This window comes from Chlamydotis macqueenii, chromosome 30, assembly GCF_036417535.1.
Source record: "Chlamydotis macqueenii isolate bChlMac1 chromosome 30, bChlMac1.mat, whole genome shotgun sequence".
Classification (NCBI taxonomy): domain Eukaryota; kingdom Metazoa; phylum Chordata; class Aves; order Otidiformes; family Otididae; genus Chlamydotis; species Chlamydotis macqueenii.
Window position 1 is genome coordinate 878,351 of NC_141585.1, and position 25,425 is coordinate 903,775.

Below are 25,425 nucleotides of genomic sequence, written 5' to 3' on the forward strand. Positions count from 1 at the left end.
GCGGGCGGGGCGCGGCGGGCAGGCGGGGCCGGCTGCGCCGTGACGTCAGGCGCAGCGCGGTGAGGTCAGTGCGGCGCCGTTGCCGGACCCGCTTGCCCCCTCGGTGCCCGTTCCCCCCCCCCTTCCTCCCTCCCCGGCCGCCTCCTTCCCCTTCCCCTTTCCCTCCTCTTCCTCTTCCTCCTCCTCCCCCCGCCGCTCGGTGACGCCTCCCCGGTCCCTCCGGACCCCGCGGGACCCGGCCCCGGCGGGAGGGCGGCTCGTCCGGTGCGGCCCGGCCCGGCCCGGCCCCCTCCCGCTGCCGCCGCCTGAGGTAAGGGCCGGGCCGCGGCGGAGCGAGGGGAGGGAAAGGCTGCGGCGGTGGTTGGCGGGGGGGGGCCGTATTCACCAACGCCTCTTACGTCGCCCCGCCGGCGTAACCCGCATTGCGTAATGCGGCCGCTGCGTCAGGGAGGCCCTACGTAAACTGCGGCGCGGGACGCGCTCCGGAGGTCTGAGGCCTGCTGCGCAAACGGCGTAAGGTGTGTGTGTTTTGGGGAGGGGTGGGGGGCGCGGCGCCGCTGTTCGCGTAGCGGTGGTCACGCGCCGGCTGCGTAAGCCGCTGCGCAAAGCGGGGGGGGCGGGGTGTTCTCAGCGCCGTACGCACTTTGCGTAATCGCCGGGCTGGCTGTTTGGCGGAGGGGGTGGCGGGGAGCGCGGCGCCGCCGCCGGCACCGGGAGCGGCGGGGGGAGAAAGGGGGGGTTGCTCGGTTCGCGAGGCGGCGGGGGAGAGAGAGCGGGGAGCGGCCTCCCGCCTGCGGTCGCTGGTTTACGCCGCTTGCGTAAGGCCGGCGCGGCGTTTGCGTACGGGGGGGAAGATGGGAACGGCGTAACCCGCCGGGCGCCCCGCTGCGCCGTTAGCGTAGGCGCGGAGCTGGGCAGGCAAGGGGCGAGGTGCGCCGTTGTCGTAAGGTCCGGTTACGGGGCGGGTTACGCCGTTGGCGGGCCGGTACGCAGAGTGCGTGCGGTGGGGCGGGGCGGGGCCGGCGGCGCGGGGGCACTTCCTGCCGCCGCCATTTTGTCAGCGGACGGGAGGAGGAAGCGGCGGCTCCTGCGCGGTGGCAGCGGCCAGGCCCGGCCCCGCGGCCTCCTGCGCCTTCCCTTCGCCTCGCTCGGGGGAAACCCCCCCGCTTTCCCGGGTCAGCGAGCTGGGTAAGGACCGGACCGGGCCCAGCGAAGAGGAGAAGCGGCTCCCACCGACGCCGTTAGGCCTAGGCCGCCCGCCCCCGCCCTGGCCCTGCAAGCAGGCCCGGCGACCAGAGCTGAGGTGAGGGCCGGACAGACGGACAAGGAAGGCGAGCGGAGGCAGGCTGGGCCGGGAGCGGGGGTGGGGAGGGGGGGCGGCGCTGCCTTCCCGGGCAGCCCTGAGGTACCGAGCCGCTCCCTGCAGCTTCCCCGCTCCCCAGCCCCTCAGCTGCGCCTGAGGCCCCTTTTAAGCTTTCAGCAGAGCAATTTGCTCTCCAGGTCTTCAGCTCACCCGGCTGGTGAGTTGCTTTAAATTTTCAATCTAAATTTTCCCTTTTTCCCCTAGGTTGTTTGCAACTTTTGTCGGAGTTGTTTGGAAATTATAAAGCTGGAGGGAGAGGGGAAACTCTTGAGCCGCTCTCGGGTGGAAAGGGGGAAACCTCAGCGTTGTCAGAAGCCGGAGCTGACTGGGGAGCGACTGCTCCTTCCCAGGGGGTTTTGTGGGTGAAATCCCGGAGCAGCGAGGTCTGTTCGCGCCGACACTCGGTTGCTGTGTTCGTTTCGTGCTGTAATTAGCCGCCGGCGTGAAAGTGAAGGCTGTTCCTGCTCGCCGTGGAGATACGGCTTTACGCGACTAATTAACAGCAGGGAGTAAAAGCCTGTTCGTTACAGACTCAGGCTGCTCTCACCTTTATTAGCGAGCCCATCCTTATCCCCCCCTGGTTTTCCTCAAATGTTTTTTATTTTCACCAGTGTTTCTCAAACTTAAGAAAACCCTACAAATAGTTTTTTACTTTGAGTAACATTAAAGTTTCCCCGCTCTCTTTGGCAAAAGTTTTCCCAAGAAAGCTCTTTCAAGCCCCGTTATTCTGTTCCATCAGATTGCAGCGTGGTTTTTAAAATAAATACAGGCAGCGCCGTTGCTCGTAGGGATGTGCGTTACAATGTAAAGAAATAAACTGGTCGTTAAGCCGGTAATGAGTTTGTTGCTCAGTAACAAAGGGACCCTCCCTGGTTGTGTGTTTTACGGAGTTGTAGTTTTAGTTTTTGCTCGTCGTAGTTTTACGGAGGCTTGGGCTTACACATTTCTGGTGCGGCGGGTTCAGGTTAAGCTGAATGCTGTATTTAATCTCTGTTTAAGTTTGTGGTGGCAAAGTTTAGCTCGATTTAGGCAAGAAAATGAATGAAACTGCTTTGGGCAACCAAAATATCAATGATTTCAGCCTTGTAAATGCTTAAAACGTTGCTGTAACTGTACTGCATGAGTAATTTCTCTTTGGTGGGATTCTGACCAAGACAAGTGTTTGCAGAGATGAATGTAAAGCGAATTTGCGTCGCTGTGAGTTCCTACCCTTCGATTTAAGGCCGTGGGAGTTAAAGGTCGCCCTCAGCCGTTCTCCGGTGTTATGCGAAGGCCCCTAAAACACGAGGCAAAAGAAAATATTTGAGTTCCTCGCACCTGAACTCGAGGAACTGCGATAGCGACTGTAAATAAATGTCCTGTACGGAGGAGGGGAAAAAAACCACCCGTGCGAGGCCGGTTGTTCCCACACGGCCTCTGAGCTATGCGCCTTGGCAGAGGACGGGATTACTCATTTAAAAGCTGTAAAACACGACTTTCCGGATTATTTTATCCCCCCCACAACTGCATTAATTGCTTAAAGCTGAGTAACTGTTGCTGCTGTGTTATCTGATGATACCCTGAGCGTGATTTCGGTGGAGGTGACCGGCTAAATCACGGCAGGCAGCAAAGCCATCGTTAGCGTAAATCCCTGTTTTAAGAGGGAAACGGGGGTTGTGCAGACAGTGCAGGTAGGAGTCCATCTCAGCCCGGCAAACGACCTGCCGGTCGCTCCCGTGCTTCTAATTTCTGTTAATTAAGTTATTTTCAGTCCTCCACACGTGGATTGAGGGGAGCTGTACATAATCAAACGCCCCTCGTTAGGACTTCTTGATGTTTTGGAATAATTTCTCCAAAGTAAACTTCATAGTCTGGTAATTATCTACTGGCAAACAACGCTTGGACTGAGTTCAGGAATGTAAACCATTTATTTGCAGGAAGACATTTTACCTTAACCTCGCGTGAAATCCCGAGCACTCGGCCGAGAAGGAATCCAGGTGCAGCTCTGCCAGCGGAACTGGGCTGAAATTGGTGGGATTTGAGTCGGTGACAGCGCTTAACGGCGCCGCTCCCTGGATCTGGCAGCAAACGGGGAGGGCAGGGGCGCATCCCGGCCATGTTACATTGCCGTTCCTAGTGCCGGCTGGTGTTTCTCCTTGGGAAGGTTCTACAAAGTCTTAATTCCCTCTGGAAAACGGCGGATAAGGGATGTTAACGTGCGCGGGGAAGGAAAAACAACCGACGGCGGCTGTTAGGAGGGGATTTGTGCCGCCTCCCGGCTCGTGGCTCACCGTCCGCATTAAATTCTGGGGTGGATCGCGTCTCAGCCGCGGCCAAAGCGGTGGGGAAGCCAGCAGGGCAGAAATCTGTCCCCGGTGGCGCTGGAGGAAGGGTTTGAGTCCAGGTTTTGAGCTTTCTTGCTCTGAAAAGGAGGAAAAGGAAGTCTCTGTAAGCTTAGAAGGGAATTGGTGGGGGTTTTTTCGGGGTATAATTGAATAACAGGTATTTTAAAGCTCCCTAACATCTAAATCCGAAAGCTTTTGGAGCAATATTGGCAGTGTTGCTGGGGTTTTTTTGGGTGAGGATTAGTGAGATTCAAAGAGCGGCTCTGCAGAGCGGATGTGAAAGGGGAAGCTGCCTGGCTGAGCCAGGGGATCCCGGCGCACGGAGCTCGCGTGCCGCCTCTGGATCCACCTTCTCTTCCGGGATAAATCCCCTGCCTGCTTCACGTCTTGGTGATTTCAGAGCAGAACGTCAAAATAACTTTCCTTAGCCAGAACTAAGAAAACCTCGTTGTCATCCAGCTATGAAAGAGTCGTCTTGCTCTAAAACTTCCAGAACCAAGCGACCGGTAATTCCTGGTGGTGGAAAAAAGGCTGGGATTCTGCTGCACCGACACAAAAATTAATTTGTGCCCTATCGGATCAGCGACGTGGAAGGGTGAAGAGTTTATTGCTGTCACTTGCGCTGCCGGAGCGCCCGTTGAGCGAGCCGGGATGTTTTGGGGTCGGTTCATGGCGAAAACTCCTGGTTTTAGTTCCGAGCGAGCACTCTGCAACCTCTTATTTTTATTAAATAGCTCAGATGGTTCGGTATTCGTTAAATATTGATTTGGAGAAAATACCGAAAGGTCGTTCTGGGTCGAGAGCGAAAATTCAATTCCAGCACAGGGGGTTTCTGCTCCAGTTTCCCCAAGGAGCAACACCTCTGGGAACTTCAGTGACTTGGAGAAGGTGTCGAAAAACCAGTGTTCGGTTTCTCTCCGCTTCGACCGAAAGGATTAAGAGCATTTTTTGGTGCACTGCAAGCTCACAGCATCTAAATCCACGTCTCCTGCCTTACCACGGACGCTGCTGTGCAGGGAGAGCTCTCTCAGGACAGGGTGTTTTCCGTACAAATCCGGATATCGCGTGGAGCATCCAGGGAAAGGTGTTGGGATGCAGGCAGGATGCGGAATACCTCCAAGTGAGTCTGAAGTTCCCAGCTGGGGACTGGGGCGGGCGTTCCAAACGTGCAGAAACCCGAACCTCTTCCTTTTAGGCGCGTTTCATCCCTCTTTGGGGGTATTTTTGAGCTTTTCCTGCAGGAACTTTGCGGTGTGCTTTGCTTTCATCTGCAACTGGAGGAAAATTGGGAGTTTTTACCCAAAATGAAAGAGACCAAAGTATTTGGGAAGTGCCTGCCTGTGCCTGAGGAGCAAAACGTGCCTCCTCTGGTTCTTTTAAATCCATATTTTAATGGGAAGTAGTAGCTTCCTTACCATTCCTAGTTTTTTTGAGAGGAGGAATTTTATCCCTTCATTAACCACTCGGGTCCGTGTCGCCACTCGTTAACTGTGAGCAGGAGGGGAGTTACTAACTATAACTTCTCAAAAAGACTCGGGGCGATCCTGCCCTGACGCTCGCTCCGAGACAATGGCGAAGCCCGAAGGAGGAGGGAAATGGCGCGGATCCAAAGAAACATAAAACGGGCTTTAAAAAAAATAAATAAAACCAACCAAAGCCAGGAACTGTTCGGTAGCAATCAGGACCTGGACAAACATCCTGAAACCAGAAACTCCGAAAGTGGTAGCCTGGAAATGGGAAATCGGGGATCAGTTGGAGATTTGAGGGATCCAACGTTGGTTTGTTGCCTTCCGAAGGAATATTCCCAGTTTAGGAAAGGAGGGAGCCGAGGGCCTGCGGATTTTGCGGCCTTCGTTAGTCAGGGCTGAGCCCAAACTCTGATTTGTGTTTAATTAAGTTGTTGTTGTAATGCATTTCAAGCCTAATGAGGCTTTGCAAACTCCTCATGCAGCTCGTGGACGTTCCTATAATGACAATAGCAAACCTGCAAGGTAAAAAATTCACGTTTTCAAGACAAAATACCCCCAAACCTCTGTCTCATGGGAAGCAAAGGAGTCTCGGAGCCTGCAAAACAAACGTGGTCGCCATCCGGCAGCTGCCGAGCGAAGTAAGGGTTTCCTGGGACAGGTCTGTGTTCCCCAATTGCAAATTTTTTTTTTTTTTTTTCCCCCGTAATATTTTAACTGACTGGCTGGGTGTGCTGCAAAATCCTTGCGGGTTTTCTGTGGTAAATCAGTTAAAAGCTGAGATTTTGGCAATTTGGGATGGTTTTCTCCCCAGATCTGGCATGTAGCATGTCTCAGACTTCTAAAAAAATACATAAATCTGGCAAAATTAGTGATCAGCAGAAGGGTAATGAGAGCGCGTCGGATTTCAGTCTGGGCTGACTGATACGAACTCGCTGTGCGACTCCTGGGCAGGGGTTTTTGGAGCAAAACCGCCTTCGCCCGACTTTAAAAAACAGTTTATTTGACTTTTAAAGCGTAAAGTCATGTGGGTTCTCGTTAGTGCTGACGGATTATTGGGCTTAGCGAGCTGCGAGGGGGTCAGGCGGGCGCGGAACAGTGCTAACGAAGCGGTTTGTGTTTTGTTTGAATGGAGCATGAATTAAATTAAAACTTGAGATTTCTGGGTCGGTTTTTTGCGTTACTTACGTGATGAGCAGCGCTCTTTAAAAAGTCTGAAGAATGTTAAATGAACACACGCGTAATTAAGCAATTACGTGTTTAAACAGACCTGGGTACTTCAGCAATTAAATAGTCTTTTACAGTATCACGGCGGCTTAATTAATTGTCTGCCAGCACGTTAGCTTTAATAACCAAGATACGAAAGGAAAACAAGCTTGGAAACGTAAATTTTGTCATACCTGGCAATTAACGTAACATTTAGAACTTATTTGGGCTTTTCAGGGTTGATTTATCCCAGGGGCTCGGGCGCGCTTGGAGCGATCAGCCAGCAGGGTTACAGATTATTTAGAGAATAATCCTGAAGTTTATAATGAATTCTAGGAACTGAATTGCGCTGAACGAACTGTTTAACAAGCTGTAATCTCACGGACCGTCAAAACGTTTGCGATCTGCTGGTGGTTCGGTGTTTTCCCCCCTTTCAGTAGCAGCCGCTTCTCCAGAGGAGAGTCCTTGCGGTAAGAGTTAATGGTGATGAGCATGCAGAAGTAGGAAGGATGCTGCATTTTCTACGGGGGGAAAGAAAAAAAATTGAGTATTTGAGGTGCTTTTGCAGCTTGTTTTCTATGACGTGAGCAGAAGGATCCAGTGTTTGACTCGGGAGCGTGCAGTTAATTTTTTTTTTAATAATAATAAAACCTGTGTTTGTAGAGACGCTCAGCCCCCAGATGTCGGTGCTCACCCAGAGCCGTAGGGAAGGAGTTTGCAGGTAACCGGAGCCCCGCACCGCCGAGCTGTGGTCTCTTGGGGAAGTTTTGGGTTAAAACAAAGCGGAAGTGGTGCAGAGCAAGTGTCACTTTTATCCTTTTCTATTTGCTCGAGTCACGAGCGCAACTCGATTCATCTTCAGGTAGAGCTCAGCTTTAGGTAAGATCAATTGAACCCTGAAAATACTTAATTTTAGTGAAATTCTGGCTATCTTGCCCCAGGGGAGGGTGTTCTGCCTGCTGCGCAGCAAATTCACGCGTTGCTTTTCCTGTCAATGAACGTTGTCACCCGATAATTCGGATCCTCCCCAAGAGAGACATGGCGGGTAGGAACTCAGATACCAGAGGATGTTTCCTGGTCTAAAGCCTCGCCTCTTCCTCTGGGTTTTCCCTCCTGTTCAAAAACACTCGTGCAGCCCTGTGGGGAAATGTATTTTGAATTTATTTTTTTGGTCTTGTGCTGAGGGGTTATTTTGGGCTAGGAGAGGAGCGAGGCAGCTCGATGAATGACCGCTTCTTTTTTTGAACAAGTTGTTTTCGCCTCATTTTGGGTTTGTGCAATTTGCCTTTGTCAAAAAAGGAGAGGAACAGGATGTGCTTGCTGCGGAGAAGCGCAGGGAACCCGTCTGTGTGTGGTAGGAGCCCTGGTTGATGGGCAGGATCCTCGGTTGATGGTTACGACTCATCTTCTCAGTGCTTCTCCTTCCTTTTCTTCAGCCGCGCCCTCAAAGCTTTTTGAGATCTGGTGGCGTCACTGGTTGATCTTGAGAGGATGTGTGGGCTCCATGACAGCAGAAAAACAAACTTTAGTTGCCTGTAAGCATGTAGTCGTAATTTCTGTTGCTGTCAGGTCTTCCTCGCCGTGTCTGACCGCTACGGACACAGCAGGGCAGTGATGCGACGGGCAGAGATCCGCGGTCTCCTGGTGGGTTGTAGGGACCTGACACAGTGGTTTCACCTCCTTGGTGCTGGGCTCAAGTAGAGGTTTTTGGAGTCAGGCTTGGCTTAACCCTGTGACTGCTTGTCCCATGGGATGGACTCTGCACCCAGATGTTTTCCCTAGGACTATCCTCAATGCAGAATTCCCCCCTTCCCCCCAATATTTGTACGTGCTCATTGTCTCTTGAGCTGTGGTTTCAATTTCCAAAACCCGAGTGAAGAATTTAGGGTTTATGTTGTTTAAACTAAACATGGGGACAAAAACTCAGCCAGGCTGAGTAGATGTGCTCAAACTTTGATTCCTCGCATTTTGCATTGCGTAGATTCTCCTCTTTCCTGCATTTTTTACAGAGGATCTGCAGTGCAGCAACTTAAAACATTGAGCAGGAGGAACAAAGCCACCTTCCTGAAGCACCTTCCTTCTTGGAAAGTCACGAGAAGGTTCTTAATCACCCAGTTGCCCTTTTTATGCTAATTTGACGGGCTGAGGAGGTATTAAAGCGAGGAGAATAACCCTTAAAAAAATATATCCTTGGGGCAGGAAGTTTTTTCCTCGGCGGAGTAGCGGTGACTGGATAAAATTGCCAGCGAATTGAGAGCGCCTGCGAGACCGGCTGGCTCTACTCAACTGATTTGCTCCTGAAACTTTAAGCCTAGCTTAAAGCTCCATGGTGCAAAGTCCCTCTTACTCCGCGCCTACACCCCTCACTTGCGTGAGGCCAAAGATCAGCCCGGTGGAGTTGTCTTTAATTAATTAGTGGGGAAGATGCTCAGCAAAGTGGTGTTGGGCTGTGGGCCTTCTAAAAGCTGGTACTGAGTAACTGCAACGAGACTGCTTGTCTTGTCCTCGTAGGTCCGGCTTTCCTGAGCTCAGTGCACCTCCTTTTTTTTTTTTTCCTTTCTTTCTCCTAAACTACCTAAAACCAGTCATTCTTCATCTTTGCCATATGAACTCCTTGTTTTGGAAGAGGATATTTTGAAAGAAGCATAATTTAGAGGCGATTTGGAGGGTTGTTTTTTTTTTTTGGTTGGCAGATCTTAATTGTCATTACAAAAAAAAAAAAGAAAAAAAAAACTTAAATTACTTGTTGTGGGGTTTTGTGTTTTTTCTTTTTCCATGAGCCTCGGTGCTGCGCAGCTCCTGGGTCAGAGAAGTCTCTTCGCTAGCAGCATCCCTGCTTTGGAAATCCTTTGCCGGGCTGGTTTATCCGGTTATCTGACAAGGAAAAGCCGGGGAAGGGCAGTTGGTGGAGGCAGGGTGAGCTTGGGTCCTCCCGCCAAGCTGAACCTTGGAGGGTTATGATGAAATTCCCAGCAATTCCGCTTCGAAAACAACTCGGCGTTGCAACCTCGGCTCGCCAGTGAGCTGGCTGAGGCTTCAGCCTTGTAGCAAGGCTATAAATAAAATTAGTCTCCTTATAAAAGCTCTTTTGCCTCCTCTTCCTGCTGACAAAAACCTTTAAAAGCATTGTATTTCATACATAAAGCCTTGGATTTTGGAAGAATCAAGATTTTTAGCTTTGGTTTTAAGTTCTTCTTGCGGAGTTGCTGCTTAGGGTTGGAAAAGGACACGTTTAAAAGCGAACGGTGAGCTCGCATCTCTCTTCCTCTCGTTGAAAATCCGCTTTGCTGCCGTCCAACTCGGCTGTGCCCGAGAGGTGGAATGACCAGCTCCTGGCAGTTTGGAGACGACGCCGTACTGAGGATCTGTAATCAGCGCCCGAAGGCTCCTCTGAACCCCAACACGCTGCTCGTGTTAAGTTTAAAACAAATTTCTGCCTCTAAATGAGGTATTTGTGCTGTGCCTGGTATCTCCCAATAACTTCCGTGTGTGGGTATGGACTGAGGTGAAGTAGGGATTGAGATTTGTGCCTAAACGGTCTCTAATGAGCTTTTTTTGGAAGGTGAAGCTGTAATAAATTCAACTTGGAGAGCCCAGCTGCAGTTTTGGAGGGAGCTCGGTGCCTCGAGCGAGGTTTTTCCGAGTCCTCTGGACTTGAAGGGCTGGAATGACTCTGGACGCTGCGGAGTAGGTGCTAATTTTCCACTTAAAGAAAATCAGAATAAATCCATTTAAATAACTCGCCCTGATCCTTTGAGTCCTGACGCTCAGGGCTCTCCCCTGTATCTCGTCCCCCGCTAAGGGAGAGGAAAGAACTGCCGAGAGCGCGCTGTTGGTGATCGTTTCCTTAAACTGAGCACAAGGAATATCTGTTCCACTAAAGCTGGTGCTGAAGTTCAAGGTTTTGGCGTGAGAGATGGGTTCTTTGCCAGCACAAAAATCACCCTCAGCGTAAATCACCGTCTCAGGCTGGGATGTATCTGCTTTTATCGAGTGTTTTTAATTCCTCTCCGGTAGGCGTTTCCCCGTTTGCAAGATCTGCGTGATAAAGCAGTCGGATTTGTCTGCTGGAGTAACAGCAGCAGGAACATCCTGGTAGCAAGATCTCAAAGCCTTTGAGCGTGGTGCCAGATAATATTTTATTTTTCTGGTACAAGCAGCAAAACTACGTCTTTCTTACGTTACTGAGCGTAGGCAAAGTCGATTCTCGGAGTTGAGAGTTTAACACCAATGGGAGGAGGAGGGATTAGAGTGCAAATCGCCGGGCCAAAGGTTACTGGAGATGTTTGTGGTTGGGTTTGGGTTTTTTTTCTGAATTTGTAGATAGATTTCCTGCCCATAAAACCCGAGCGTGCTAGGTACTCGACATCTTGCTCTGGTTCGGGAAGCTCAGGAGGGATTTGGTGGTGGGGAAAAGGGATTAACACCACAAAAACGGTTTGAACCTCACTGCTAGCTCAAAACTCGGTGTCACCGTTATTTTTGATGTATGTAAGATGATTCCCCACTTTATGCTCCTCTTAAACCCCCGGTGATCCTTTCCCACTGAATTGGGGTGTAATTAGTTAATTTGGGTGTGATCCGCTTCGTCCTGGGGGGGGGGGGGGGAGCAAAGGGGAAAGGTGCTGCTCTGCAGGACAAAGTTTGAGCTCTTTCTTTTTTAATTCTCTGCTTTTGCACGCCTCTTCTGCCCGTGGAGTCGCTGCTGTGGGGTGGGGAAATGGAGGATAAAGAGTGAAAAAGGGAAAAAGATTTGTTTTCGCCTTGCTAGCAAAACAACATCTGAACTGAGTAAACGAAGACATCTCTGAGCACAGAGACAGCGGAGCAGGATCGGTTTGTGGAATAAAGCGAGCGAAGAGCCTTTTACTGCTTCTCCCTGCCCGCGTGGAGGGCTGGAGGCTGTCCTGGACAGAAGAATTCCTTGTAAAAACCGTCTCGGGTTACAAGAAAAACAATATTGCCACTTATTCCTGCTGTCGGGTCGGAGACGGCGGATTTACAGATGGGACTGACCTTGTGCCTGTTGACGGATGTTTGTTTGCAGAGCTGCTGATCGCTTTTCTAGTGCGAGGGGAAAATTCCAACTATTTGCAGAGCCCGAGGATTAAAAGGTGAATTTTGGGAGCGTTTTGGTGTCCTCTGCCACCCATTTTGAGGTGCAAGTGACGGAGAGGGGTGTATCGTCACTAGGCAGGGTGTTTGGAGCAGGCTTTTGGGGGAATACCTCCTTTTTTAAAGCCATGTAAGGGTTAGTAAACAGTTGTGAAAATAACTGCTCTTAACGGGACCCGGAATGACTTCCAGGTCTTGGATGTGATCTAATGCCCTCCTGAGCCTGGTGGCGTTGCTTTTCACTGCTTTAACTCTCTGCTGGTTTTAACGTTTTGCTTTTCAGGTCTCAGGACAGATGTAACCAGTTAAGGGCACTGCATTTTTCACATTTTCAAAACACTTTTGTTTTGCCTTCTCTTATCGGCTATTTTTGGGCTGACCTTGGCTTGTCCTTTCTTACATCAGCTTCCAGTTCGGTTTCGCCGGGAAAGGCGGCTATTCGGGAGCCCCGTGTTCCTGCGGACTATTGATAGCACGGGGGAAAAACACGATGCTGAGCAGTTGTGGCCTCGGTATCTACAGGCGTGGGATGAAGAGGAACGTGAATTCAGCTCGAGCTACGGGACAAAGCGTGGTTGTTTATTACGAGGCTGATACTGAAAAGGTTTGGAGCCCAAATTCTGCTTCTAAAAAAGCCTAGCCTAAAGGTTGAGATTATTTTAGGCTCGGCATTGAGTATAGGATCGTAATCCTTATGGTCAACCTGACTTTTTTAGAAGGAAGTTATCTTTCAGAAGTTCATGTTAAGCTTGGTTATCGATAAAATATGCTGAGGCACCCGTCAAAGAATAGGTTTAACTATTTTCTCTTAAAACTAAGCTTAAGGAGGTTGATAACCTCTCTGCGGATTAGCAGTTTGTTAAGAAACTCAAGGTATAAATGCGCGGTAGCTGGTAGAGGAGGGAGATCCATCTGTCCACACCCTTCTTTTCAGTACCTTTGAAACATAAGCTTAGGAAAGGGGATGAATGATCTTGCTGATAAAAACCCCAGAAAAGAGCCCAGGCACGTCGTTAACAACCTTTTAATAGGAAAGAGAGGGTGAACAGGCAGAGACTTAAAGTAAGACCCTAGTAAAGACTGAGCTCCGTAATTATGTTGAATAACGATGGGGTGGTAGATGTTTGTGCTCCCATATGGCCACTCCTCCTCCTCCTCTCTCCTTCTCTTCTCACCCATTGAGGGAGGCTTCAGAAGCCTGTTGCCTTGCTCCAGGCCATTAAGAAATTGCTTTGTATACAGCAGACTGCCTCGATATTCCACCCTGGAAGGCTCCCAGCGTGCGTTCGGGCAGTTGGAAGATCACAGTGCTCCGTGGAGGCGTCACTGCGGTCCAACAGAGGCCCGCAGGACCTGAGCTTGAGATCTTTGGGGGCATTTCTGATGTTCTTCAGCACAGTTAGCGTGAGCTCAGGGCTTTTGCCACATGATGCCAGAGTTGTCTGACCTTGCCTCTGAGCTAATTGAGACTGAAATGAGGAATTTACTCTGCGGTAAGGATTAGCAGGAACATCTCGGCACCGAGTGATCTTCCTGCAACTCCGAGGATACGGAGGAGGACGTGCCCTTCCCGGTCTTGCCGCAGAAAGTTTATTTTATTGTTGGCAACGGGAGTGATTTGCAAATGAGTTTGAGTTGCCCGTTAGTCTGATGATTTTCTAAAAATCCCAGGTTAATTTGCGAGGAGCTTGCAGCCCCAGCTCTCCTCTAACAGCGCGCTCTTGCTTGGGGCACGCTGACCCCGCACTGGATCACTGGGTTTTCTTCTCTGCCGAGTCGCTCGCTCCCATTTCAAGTGGGAGTAGAAACGTGCTCTCCATGTTACGTCGCCCGACTTGTCGGGGCGTTAGTCACGCTGCCAGCACCGCAGCCTCTTGCTGCACGAAATGTCGTCCCCTCTGGATAAACACTGAGGTTGGTGTTGGTTGCTCTGGCTTTGAACTCTTGAATTAATTTTTACGGGGTTTGTAAAACAGGGTGGCTTCATACGTTCAACCCTGTCGAGAATCGTCGGTACCAAATTATCAATTAATGGAGTGAAAGAAAATTGGCTTTTCTGGCTGCAGCCTCGCGCTAAAGATAGCTTCTCATCGTGAGGGAGCACGCTGGGGGGAGGAGGAGAAAGTCCCGCTTTTCTAACGGCTCCGTATCAGACTTTGTTCTAATAACAAAACTAGCAGCTGTGCATACTTTCTGAACTTGTGATTTTTCACGTTTTTCAAGGCTGTCTCTGCAATTAAGAGAAAGGAAACGGCTAATTCCTGGGGTCGCTTAGACTCCGAGTCTCCTGACCAGACAGAAATTTGAATATGAAACCGCCTCTCTGCGTTTTTGACACAATACTTTTGAGTATTTGCATCTGGTTTTCCTTCTGCGGCTTTGTTTTAGCTTCTTAGTCCTTGAAAGAGAAGAGTTGGGTTGTTTCAGGCTCTGGGACTGTAGGTCCAGAGCATGTTTCTGCAGCGCAGCGTGACTGCACACGGGGTGCGATCTCCATTTTGGGAATGCGCGGGGGTCGGGTGGCTTTCAGACGGCTTTGGAGGACCCTGTGGCTGAGTTCTGGGTTGAAGGTCGGGCGCCGTTGGCTTAAGTGCCCTAAAATACAAAGACGTGGGGGACTCCCGGTGCCCTGAGCTGCTCCGCGGAGACTGAGGCTCAATGTTTAAGACGCGTTGGCTTTGCTTTTAAATTGCTTTGTCTGCTGGTTCATCAGAAATTTTTTCAGATAGACTCATGACTTCCACTTTGTGGTCGAGGCTCGTGTGTTTTGAAGATCTGGCACCGATTGCTTGGGGCCTTGAGCTGATCTTAGATAAACTTGTGCTAGTTTTTGAGCTCTTTAGTAGCAGCGATATTAAAACAAATCCAAGAATGAGGGCACTTGGAGGGAGATGGGGTCTGATTTGTGTTGAGGGAGGACAATTTCGGGGACACAAACCCTTCTCTGATACAAACTGCTAAATTCTCATCAACCTGCAGCTCCTGGCCAGAAAACACCCCGCACCTTTCTTCCGTCCCGGTGGCTTCTGGGGGCTTTGAGTCTGCTGATCTCTGTAGCTGGATAACTCCACTTCTCCAGCTGCTAATTGAAGGGTTTGAGGCTGAATTGGTCTCGATGGAAAACCTTCCGGGCTGTGGAGCGCTAATATGTGCTTGCAGCGTGTAAGCTGGTCGGTGGCCTGAAATAGATCGCGTGCCTAGCACGTTTAAGCAGTTTACTCGCTATTAAATCCATGTTATTAATTTTAAATTATGCTTCTGCTGGATGGGATGGGGTGAAGTTTGCTCTGTTTGTCTGAAGAATGAGAAATTTAGTCTCTCCTTTTTGCAAAAACTTCAAGTCTCTGTATATAACAGACTAGAAAAGTGGGGGAAGTGATACTGGGGCAGATTGAAATGGGAATTTATAGAGGAAATCACGGAGTACTAAAAGCAGGAGAAATTTAAGTGAAGTACTTCCTAAAATTGTATTTTATGGGATAAGGCGGTGTTATTTTCAGTGGAATTCTTGGCTTCATGTGTTGGATTTGTCTTGTGTGGCATACTGGAGATCTGTATTTTACATGACATGGACTGAAGTAGCTGTTATTTCATCTTCAATGACCTATTACGCTGCCTGTGTGACCAAAAAATTGATGGTTTTTTTGTTTTGGGTTTTTTTTTTTTAGTAGAATCTGGATTTAAGAGTTTTAACTTCACCTCTGACTCTGGCTTTGGGTTATCGCTCATCTGTGTCCTCCCCTCCCTTAAATATCAGAAATCCTCCGCTCAGAGAAGCGAACCAGTTTGACGAGCAAACAACGTGGTCACGTTTGTCCTCATTTTCTGCTGGTTTTGTTAAAACAGCTGATTTTTATATTTATTATCTTGCTGTCAAATCGGAGCAACTCTTGCAGAGGTGGTGTTTGATTCTCCTGCTGTAGAAAATTGCAGGTTTTACCCTCAAATAAAAAGACTACATGGTATTTGGGGCTGGCACTGGAGTGTTGCCTTGAGAGCAACTGGTTTTTTCGATATTACACAGGTCTGGGTATTATAGAACAGAAATTACAGCCAGAATTTGGTGCAGCTTCACTCCTGTTGAGGCTTCATCCACGCACAGATTTATTTAAATGCTTAAAAAATGTTTAGTGCTGGTGTCTGACAAAGCCCTGTGAACACAGGAGGAGTCTTGAGATTAGAATAAGGAGGAGGAAAACCTTGCCCAGTGTCCAAAACACTGCTAACTCCCTGTTTTGTTTTATTATCTGCTGTTTTGCTGACTCTTCCTAGGAAAAGCCTTATCTTCATCTTCAGCCAAGGCTGCTCGCACAGCCCTTGGTATGCAGTATCCAACGTACGGACTCGGACTTTGGATCATCGACATAACGCTCCTGGGGTCGTGGCTGGCTCTGCAGCCGCCGTTGGCTTGGATGCTGGTGTGGAAATCTCGATATCCAGGTGAATGAGGCACCAAAAGTGGTTGGGTTGGATTTCTCTGAACCACAAAACGGCGTGAGAGCGGCCGTCCTGGACTGCGACAGCGCGGGTTTCAATTAAAGCCTCCCCATTTCCTTCTGCAAGGCTTCTCCGTTTGGTGTTTATGGGGTCTGTGAAAGCAAACGGAGAGATAAGGCTGCTTTCACGTTGTGCCGCGGATGGCACACGCTGGTATCTTTATTGGTCTGGTGGCTGGTTTTGGTACAGAACAGCCTGGTCACGGAGTAAAAAAAAAAAAGGAGCAAAAAGTGGTTTATTGAGCAAAATTGGGTTTTATTTTCTCTGAAGTCAACTCTTCTCATTCAGTCACTATCCGGGATGAGTTAAGCAGTGGCTCTACGAGCAAGCGTCTCGTATTCAAGCTTTCAAATTCAGTTCCTGGATCCAGTTCAATATTTTCCTTTCCTTTGTTTGCGGTGTTGGGAAGGGCTCTTGGATCAAGGGTCGCTCGGTCGCCGTGCTCGGTTGGGCTGAGATGCCTCGATGCCAGCACCGAGCCTCAGAAGATGAAGCGTGTGGCTGTGCGTTGGGAGAACGTGTGGAATTCTGTGTGTATATACGGAACTGAAATCTGACTTTCCACTGCGTTACGACAGAGCTGCGTGGGCTGCTGCGGATCGTAAAAAAATCGGAGGGCGGTTGCCAGAAGAAATTAGTGGCCGCTGGACTACGTGGGGCTTCCTGGAGCGGTTTTCTGTACTGGTGCAAAGACTTGGACCCAGCACAACCTTGGAATTTGTTTTGTGCTGTTGATGGCAAAGTGAGATGCGGATTTTCTTGAACGCGTATGCTGGGTGTTCTCCCTTTTGGGTGGGTTTTTCCCACCTAATTTACTGGGAAGCTGAGGTTTTCATGATAATTTATTTGGATTTTGAAATCCTAGCAGTGGATCCTGGAGGTAGAGCATTGCTTGTGTGTTAGCGGTGGCTTGGAGTGAGCAAAATCCAGCTGCAGCACGTGGAGAATACTGAGTCTTGTGACTGTTTTCAACTGAATTGTCTTTTTGTCCTGGAGCTAGATGAACCCCACGGCGCGCAGCCTTCGTTTGCTCAGCCGGCCTTCGTGGAGATAAGATTCCCCAGACAAAATAAATGTTTTCTGGCAAGATATCTGCTCTCTGCATCGTGGTGTGTTTTTGTTTTTTTTTTTCTTGGCAGGCGTGGAGTTGAGTGGCCTTGCGCCTCAAGCTGGGGCTGATCTGTCCCACCGAGGTGAGATGTTGAAGCCTGGGATATCTCTTTGTGGTGACCTCCTCTCACTGATGATCGTTTGGCTGCTTAAATGGAGCAGAGACTCAAAGAACGTTCTCCGGGCTGGATGTGACACAGTAACTGGTAGACAGCGTCTTTTTGAGGGTCTTTTACTCTGAGGCTTCTCTTAAAGCCTTCCTGGTAGCACGGTGAGGAGCTCGGGACACTCCAGGAGAGAAGAAGGAGTGTGGACAGCTTGAAATGGGGAATCTTCTGAGGTGGAGGTGTCGGTGGGAGAGGCCCTAGACCTTCCCTGCTCTGCAGATCCAAAGCTGAGAGAGCAGTGAGCCCGGGCGATACCGAAATCTGCTGGTTTGCGATCGTATTCATCCCCTTGGCGTATCCGCAGAAGGCTTTCTGCTTTCCTACGAGAGCTTGAAGCTCTCTCTGCTGGGTGAGTGCCGTCTCGCCTTCTCCCGGACGTTTTTCCTCATTCAGGGAAAGTAGATGGGACCTCCATGGACTACAGCGATGAAATTGGCTTAAAATAGGAGGTGAGGAGAAACACTTACAGGATTTCTAGGGCCAATATTAGCGTGTTCCTCGTTAGCAAGAGTCCTGCTGGAAAACTTGGGGGGGTTAGGAGGGGCTGAGGGGTGCGTTTCAGTGGAAAGTGTAAGAATGCTTGAAACAGTAAAAGAATTTTGTGTAGTAGAGCTGTGGCGCTCTGAGGAGCAAGGTTCGTCGTGTTCTTGTGTGCACGCTCCGAGTATGAGATCTGCTGTGTTGGTTGATCCTGGGGGTGGTTAGGGACAACAGGATTTTTCTGCTGTGCGAGGGCACCGCAACGCGTTTGGCACACAGCGCTCGTCTTCGCTCGTGCAGGAGTCGGAGACCTGCGCCGTGCGGTTGGGTTACCTGGGAGAGAAACCCTCCCCTGAAATCCTGGGATGCTGCAGGGCGCGTGTTCTCCTTTAGCAAACGTAAAAACGGCGAGTTTGGGGTTTTTTAAATACCCAAATGCCTCTTTCTGAAGAGCAGGTGACCAGAGGTTTTGTGTGATACTCTGGATTTCGCTATTTTGGTGTTAAAATGCTGGGATCTGCCCAAAAAAGTGGATTTGTAGGAAAACTGTAATTTAACAGCGATTACATTACAAATGCCAGCCTTTCTGAGCTAATGCAACTATATTCAGGTACTGTGTGAATTGTGGTCGTCTCTTTCTTGGTTTTCCCTTTCTTTAGGGCAAAAATCTTTATTTTGGCTATTCCTGGGTTTTGTTGTGACATCCCTTGCACGGGTATTCCTCAAGTCCTGACTCGCGTTACTCGGGACTGAAACACTTTTCCCCCAAGTGAACGTGCTTGCCAGCCTGTCAGTGGCACCTGCTCGTTCACGTTTGTCCTGATGGGGGAAGAACCAGCAAAGAAGGGTAACACGAACCTTTTAACTCCCCCACTTTCAGCTTGGTTTTGTGGTTGCAAACCTTGCTAGGCGATCTGGCGGTTTCTCCCGTAAGCGCGTGCTGTTCTTGGAGGTCTTATCTGGTGGAGCCCTGCAGAGGGTGCTGGAGAAATCAGAGTTGTTTCATCAAGCTCTGACTTAAATTACTGGTGCCACAGTGATCAAATCGTGTTGATTTTTAGAAGGCTGAAAATATTTATTTCAATACTTTGTGGGAGTGTTTTTTGTAGGAAACTGGTGAATTCTGTTGAAGGAACTCGCTCTTCGGAGTTATTCCTTTTAGGCCGGGGGTGAGGGGGGAATAAAGTGCCACTGAACATGCAGAAGGTAAACTGTGTTCTTTCAAACGTGTTTTAAGCAAATGGCCTCTTCCTCCGAGCTTCCGAGTTTGATTATTGGGAACTAGAGATGAAAACAAGTCCCTTCTGCATCTCTTTGAGGCTGTGACTGTCACTAGCTGGGGAAAAAAAACCGCAGTATTTGCAAGAGAAAAACAACCTGTATTTGAAATTAAATCCATTTTGTGTTGTCAGGTAAGCGTGATCAGCGATATAATTGTAATTTGTGGTGTCCGTGGAGCAGGGCTGTCAGTGGAAACACTTGTGAAACAGCACTTCGTACCAGAATTAGGGAAGTTTGAGGTTTGTAATCATAAAAGTCAGAAGTGGCCAGAAGGGAACCACGAGCTGGATCAGGGAACATAGGGCGGCAGAAGCACGCAATGCTTCGCTCGGAAGCCAAACCGGCAGCGAGCCGGGAGCACAGCACTTGGAAGATAGGCTTCACCTCTGTAAAACCAGCACTAAAATGTCAATTAAAACCTGCTGGTGACTGCTGTGGTGTGACAAAGCCCTGAGGAACTTGCTTGAGCTTCTGAAGTCAGTCCTGCTGTGAGCAGGCCTCCAGACATCCCTTTCAGCCTTCTCTCTTTCTCGCCCCGGGCGCAGGTGAGCCTTGCTTTGCTTTAGCTAAGTTTTCCACGCCCGCTTGCTAAGGCAAAGCTTAAAGTGAGTCAGAGCTGTAAAGCCAGTCCTTCTTTGGCCTCTCAAGTTTTGTGTGCGTTGGTGCCTGCTGGATTCTTTTTATTGAGGGGAAAAAGCATCACATCTCTCATATCCTGTGTGGTCTGTGCTGCCCCTGAAAGTGAATTAAAGATTTTTTTAATTAATTTATTGACTCCGATACAAGATGAGCTGGCTCTGCAGGCGTGGTGGGTGTTTCATGTGTGCAAACGGTGTTAAAAAGGCATTGTTTGCGGTCGTCATCTTCCTTTGGGAGCTTAAGTGTCATGGATTTTTAGGGAATTTCTGTGAAAAGCAGAGCATGAGCGGTTGCTGTTCTTCTCTTCGGGCTGTGGATGGGTTCAAGACCTCTTGTGAGCTGCTAAGCTGGGCTTTGAGATGCCTGAAGCTGGGCAGCAGTCCCAGGCACTGGGTTAAACCCAGGTCTTGGAACCTTAAAGGACTTTCTGGGCTGGAAAGAGCTTTTTGAGTAATCTGCTGGTTATTTTGTCTTGTCTGGGGAAAGCTTAACACGAGGGAACGGACCTGTGCTCGCTGGAGGTGTGAGAGGTGTGTTGGGCTGGCCAGCTCAAATTTAAATCGCTTTTCTCGGTTTATTTGAACTGCAACAATCTGGACCGTTGTCTTGGATTCCTTCACGTGTCCGCATCTGCCGTGCAGTGCTTTTCACCGTGAACGGTTTCTGACTCGCATGTCTTTACCCACAAATCTGGAGAACAAAAAGGCAAAATATAAAAGTTAGCAATGTTCTTTGGCCGTGAATCTGAATTAATGTGCGTTTCTTTTCCTTCCAGATCTTTTTTTCAATAGTAGCTTCGAAAATGAAGGTCAGAGGGTTCAGCTGGTGAAGGAGAACCGAACACCTCGAAGGGCCAACTCGGATTTCAGGTAGTTATCCTGGTTTTCACTCCTGTGCCCGTAAGTGCATGATCTACGGGGTACGGCTTATTTCCAGCCCTTTGGGGCAGGAACGTCTCTTTTGGGCGTGTCACCAGAGGGAAGGTGATGTAAAGCAGAGCTGCAGGAATTACTTAGAACCGGGGATGAGCTGCGCTCGTTGCCTTCGAGTGCTTTAGCTTGAGTAAACCCCGTCCAAGCTGCAGCGAACGCGTCCCTGGATTTGCCGGATTCGCCGATAGGTGTTTGCTGGTGTGAGTGAGTAGAGACCGGCTTATATGGACCTGCAGCTTCGTTAAGGCTTGGCTCAGACTTGACTGTCCTGGCGCTTCATTTGGTGCTGAATTTAAATCCCGCTTTACCACAGGAGCCGATTCCGGCAGGGGAAATGAGAGACAGAGCAGAGAGCCGAGGTGAGCGTGCAAAGTCAGGGAGAAGCTTTGCACACGTGAAATAATTGAGTTTTCTGTATCTTGGTGTATTTGGTATTTAAAAAGTATCAGACACGGGTTTTTTGCTCCCTTTCTCGTGTACGTACAGCTGTATCTCCCATAAGCTCTTCTAAGCGTGTTTGTTTCTGGTAGTTTGCCCTAAAAGGCTTGGGAATAAATAGGGAGAACTGCCTCAAATACACAAGTGTTGTTTTTCCGTGGCTTCAGCTTTAGAGGTGCTTGGCTGGTGTCATAGTTCAGCTGGATGATCCAGCTCATCTCCTCTCTCCACTTCTTGCAGCCGGGCCAGGCCGAGTCGGCTGCCCGGCGACAGGCCAGAGGGTGAGGGCCGCAAGGCCAACGAGGCCTGCGCCTCCCCCTCTGTGCCTCTGCCCCCGCTCAGCTTCTTCACATCTCTTCTCTCTTTTTTTTTTTTTCTGTTTTCCCATTCTTAAATCCGTTATCACAGAGGCATTATCATGGGACATTCTGCTACCAATCGGCTCGGCCTTGGCCAGCAGCGGGTCCGCCCTAGGCCCGGCCGAGTCCACTGAACAAAGGGGAGCGACTTCTAGCAGTTTCCGACAGAAGCTGCCACCTTAGCCCCCCCTCACTAACAAACCCACAACAGTTGGCTTTGTGACACTGCAGTATTTTGGCAAGACAGGAGATGGATTATCTCCAGTCGTCATCTCCGTGGTGCGAACGGTTACAGACAGCCCGGGCACAAGGAGCAGTCGGTTTTCCGAAGGCTGTGTGTTAAATATCCAGCTGCTGTAGGAATGCCTGGACCTCGGAAGGACTTTGTTAGTGGACAGCAAGAAGTAAAAATGGGGGGGAAAAAACCAAATTCATCTTTCCAGGAAGAGAGCAGCTCTTGCAGGCATTGGGCTGGGGTAGAGCATGGGCATCACATCTCCTCTGTTGGCAGACTGCAGGGCTGGAAGCCGCCTCGCACTGGGGTTGTACCCGCGGGATGCGTAAGTCTGGCACTGCAGTTGAAAACAATGGCAGAATGGGTAAAAAAACAAGTAATTTTTTCTGACTTAGAATAAATAAAGTTCTCTTCAGCAACTTTTCGGAGTTGTGTGGTCACCTACAGCCAGGCCCTGCTGTCTTCTCCATCCGCCCCAGTGCGCCAGGTGCTCTGGTGGGGTTGAGCTGGGGATAGCGACGCTGGGTGCCGCTGTCTTGGAGCGGGTACTTGGGGAAAGGCCCAGACTTGTCTTCGCTGCGAAGATACCTGGCAGCCGACGAGTTTGGACTTCACTCATGGGGCAGCTACGGTGAGATGTGCCAGCGCGCAAATCCATGTCCCCTGGCACCGTCCCTCTGCCGTAGCAGGAGCCGCGGGCAGCGTGGGATGTGCCGGCAGCTGGGGACGTTCCGCCCCACGCAGGCTCTGGCTCGCTGCCTCCGCCCTCCAAGGGAACAGGGGGAAGAGAGCACAACAGAAGGGCTCAAGGCTTGAGACAAGGACGCGGAGAGACCACTGAAGTTGCCGTTAGGGCAAAACAGGCTCGGGGAAAACTATTCACTTATTGCTAAAAACAAAGCAGGAGAATGAGACAGAGAACAAAATAGCTTCTCCCAACCCCTCCCTCTTCCTGGGCCTAACGTTATATTCTATTATCTCTGCCTCCTTCCCCGCCCCCCCGAGCGGCACGGGGGGAAGAGGGAATGGGGGGTCAGTTCATCACGCGTTGTTTTACGCTGCTGCTTCGTCGTCGAGGGAAGAACTCCTTGCATTCCTCCCCTGCTCCAGCGTGGGGTCCCTCCCCTACACCACAGTCCTCCGTGAAACTGCTCCGGCGTGGGTCATCTCTTCCACGGGGTGCAGTCCCTCTAGAACAGCTGTCCCAGCGGGCCCTCCACGGGCCACAGCCTCCTTCAGGCCTCCACCTGCTCTGGCGTGGGGTCCTCCATGGGCTGCGGGGGGATCTCTGCTCCTCCATGGGGCCCCCCCGGGCTGCAGGGGCACAGCCGGCCTCACCATGGGCTGCGGGGGGATCTCTGCTCCTCCCTGGGCCTCCCCCGGGCTGCGGGGGGATCTCTGCTCCTCCCTGGGCCCCCCCCGGGCTGCGGGGGGATCTCTGCTCCTCCCTGGGCCCCCCCGGGCTGCGGGGGGATCTCTGCTCCTCCCTGGGCCCCCCCGGGCTGCAGGGGGGATCTCTGCTCCTCCCTGGGCCCCCCCGGGCTGCGGGGGGGATCTCTGCTCCTCCCTGGGCCCCCCCGGGCTGCAGGGGGGATCTCTGCTCCTCCCTGGGCCCCCCCGGGCTGCGGGGGGACAACCTGCTCCACCACGGGCTGCAGGGGAATTCTGCCCAGGAGCCGCATTACTGCTCCCCCTCCTTCTGCACTGCCCTCGGCGTCTGCAGCCGTTCCTCTCACAGAAATCCTTCACAGCAGGCTGGCAGACGCCTCTCAGGGTCTCTCCACTTCTCCTCTCCTCTCCGCTTCCTGCAGCCAGGCCGGGCCGAGCTGTGCCCAGTCCCCGCCCGGCGGGAGGCCAGGGGGTGAGGGGCCAAGGCCCACGAGTCCTGCGCCTCCCCCTCTGCACCTCTGCCCTCGCTCAGCTCCTTCACATCTTCTCTTCTACTTTTTTTTCCTGTTTTCCCCTTCTTAAATCCGTTATTGGAGAGATGTTATCACGGGACATTCTGCTACCAATCGGCTCGGCCTTGGCCAGCGGCTGAGTCCCCCGGGCAAAGGGGAGCGACTTCCAGCAGTTTCCTACAGACGCTGCCACCGCAGCCCCCCAGCACGGAACAAACCCGACACGGGATGTGGTGCCAAGCTTGGACAGCGTCGTACGGTGGTGCGGGACCTTAAGTTCACACCTCCAGATCTTGGGCCGTTGGACAGAGGACCTGGCGCTCGGTGGTGCAGGGGACATCTCTGTGGATCCCACCGGATGGGGCCACTTTAGGGCTGGGGTGGGTTGACCTCAGCTTGGCCGCTGGTGCCCACCCAGCTGCTCCGTCACTCCTACTTCTCAACGGGACAGAGGGGAGGAAAAATACAACGGAAGGCGCATGGGTCGAGTTAAGGAGGGGGAGATCACTTGGCAATTAGTCATGGGCAAAACAGAGCAAATTAATTTATTGCCAATCAGAGGTTGGAGAAGGATAACGAGAAATCAAACCAAATCTCAAACCTCCTTTTTTCCACCCCTCCCTTATTCCTGGCCTCAGCTTTACTCCCAGTTTCTCCACCTCCTCCCCCTGAGCAGCACAGGGGGACGGGGAATGTTCATAGCACCTTGTCTCTGCTGCTCCTTCCTCTTCGTGCTCTTCCTCTGCTCCAGCGTGGCATCCCAGCCGTGGGAGACGATTCTCAAACTTCTCCAACGTGGCTCCTTGCCACGATGGACGTGGACGGTGTCGTGGAGTGGTGGTGGGACCTGGAATTCCCCTCTAGGTCGTGGATGGAGGAGCTGATCAGTCTCCGCTGATCCCCCTGGGCCAGTTCAGGGTTAAGGCAGTGTTGCTTCATCCCTGAAGTCTAGCTTAACGTTTGATAGTGAAGAGTCCTGGTATAAATCACCCTTCACAAGTGATTTTTTTTGATTCTGTGTCATTCGTTTCTCAGCAGAAATAGATTTTGCCCGCAGTTGTCTTAGAAAGCGGCACGTGGGTGCGAAGAGGATCTGTCTGAGTTGTAAAGTGAGATACGTGACTGTGCTGAGCCGGGGGAGGAAGCTGGTGAAACATTCACCGAGGCTTCGCTGTGCCTCAGAAACCGCCTTCAGACGGGGAGGCTGAACTGAACACGAGCCGCTTGAAGCTTTGTTGCTGTTGCTGCTTGTAGGTTTTCGTGGCAGGGACTTGTTCGCTCTTACCCAGGAGGGGGTTCAGTGCACACCCCGTGGGCCTGTGGCTGTTTAAACTCTCAAATTTGGTGTGAAACTGCTCAGATTTCACTTCAATGTTATCTTTTTCAGTGGAAAAATGAGCCTAGAAATAGCTGCGTCACCCCAAAATACTGGGGACCATGAAAGAAACTTAAATGAAGATATTTCCTGCTGTCCGAGCGGCATAGACATCCCAAAAAGCCGAGCAAAGCCCCGGGGCTTAGGGCACGGGAGCAGATAAATCCCTTCTGGCGTGGAAGCCTGCTGCGTTCAGGGCAGAGGGGACCGAAGCGGTCACAGAATTCAACATCTGACTCCAAAACTCTTCCCCGAACGCATCCCATGGGGCACAAGAAGGAGCGGGGAAGCGCCGGGATAACATCCACGGGGACAGGCGCAGGTAGCTGCGGAGGCCAGCGTCGCCCCTCGGCGCGGGAGCGAGCATTTCGGGACGCTGGCAGCGCCGGAGTCAGAACGGATCTGGACGATGCCATCTGAACGGTGGCACGAGCACTGAAATCGGGCAGGTGGCGAAGTAAATCCCCACCGCGCTTCCCTGCCGACGCAGAGCGCGTCGTTAAAATGGTGAATGCTAATTAACGATGAGTGGGTTCT

General features: G+C 51.0%; 1 protein-coding gene across 11 annotated transcripts in view; it reads left to right on the plus strand.

Annotated features, from left to right (window-relative positions):
* Positions 1-117: 117 nt before the first annotated feature.
* Positions 118-25,425, plus strand: part of BRD4 (bromodomain containing 4) — a 70,556-nt gene continuing 45,248 nt past the window's right edge. For 3 of the 11 annotated variants that reach the window (XM_086769062.1, XM_086769071.1, XM_086769066.1), the window contains exons 1-2: positions 124-310; positions 20,424-20,517. The gene's annotated coding sequence lies outside the window, so the exon portion shown is untranslated. Of the gene's footprint in view, positions 311-375; positions 519-1,056; positions 1,304-20,423; positions 20,518-25,425 lie in introns of those variants that run through there. The other 8 variants (XM_086769065.1, XM_086769068.1, XM_086769064.1 and 5 more) reach the window with 6 other exon arrangements.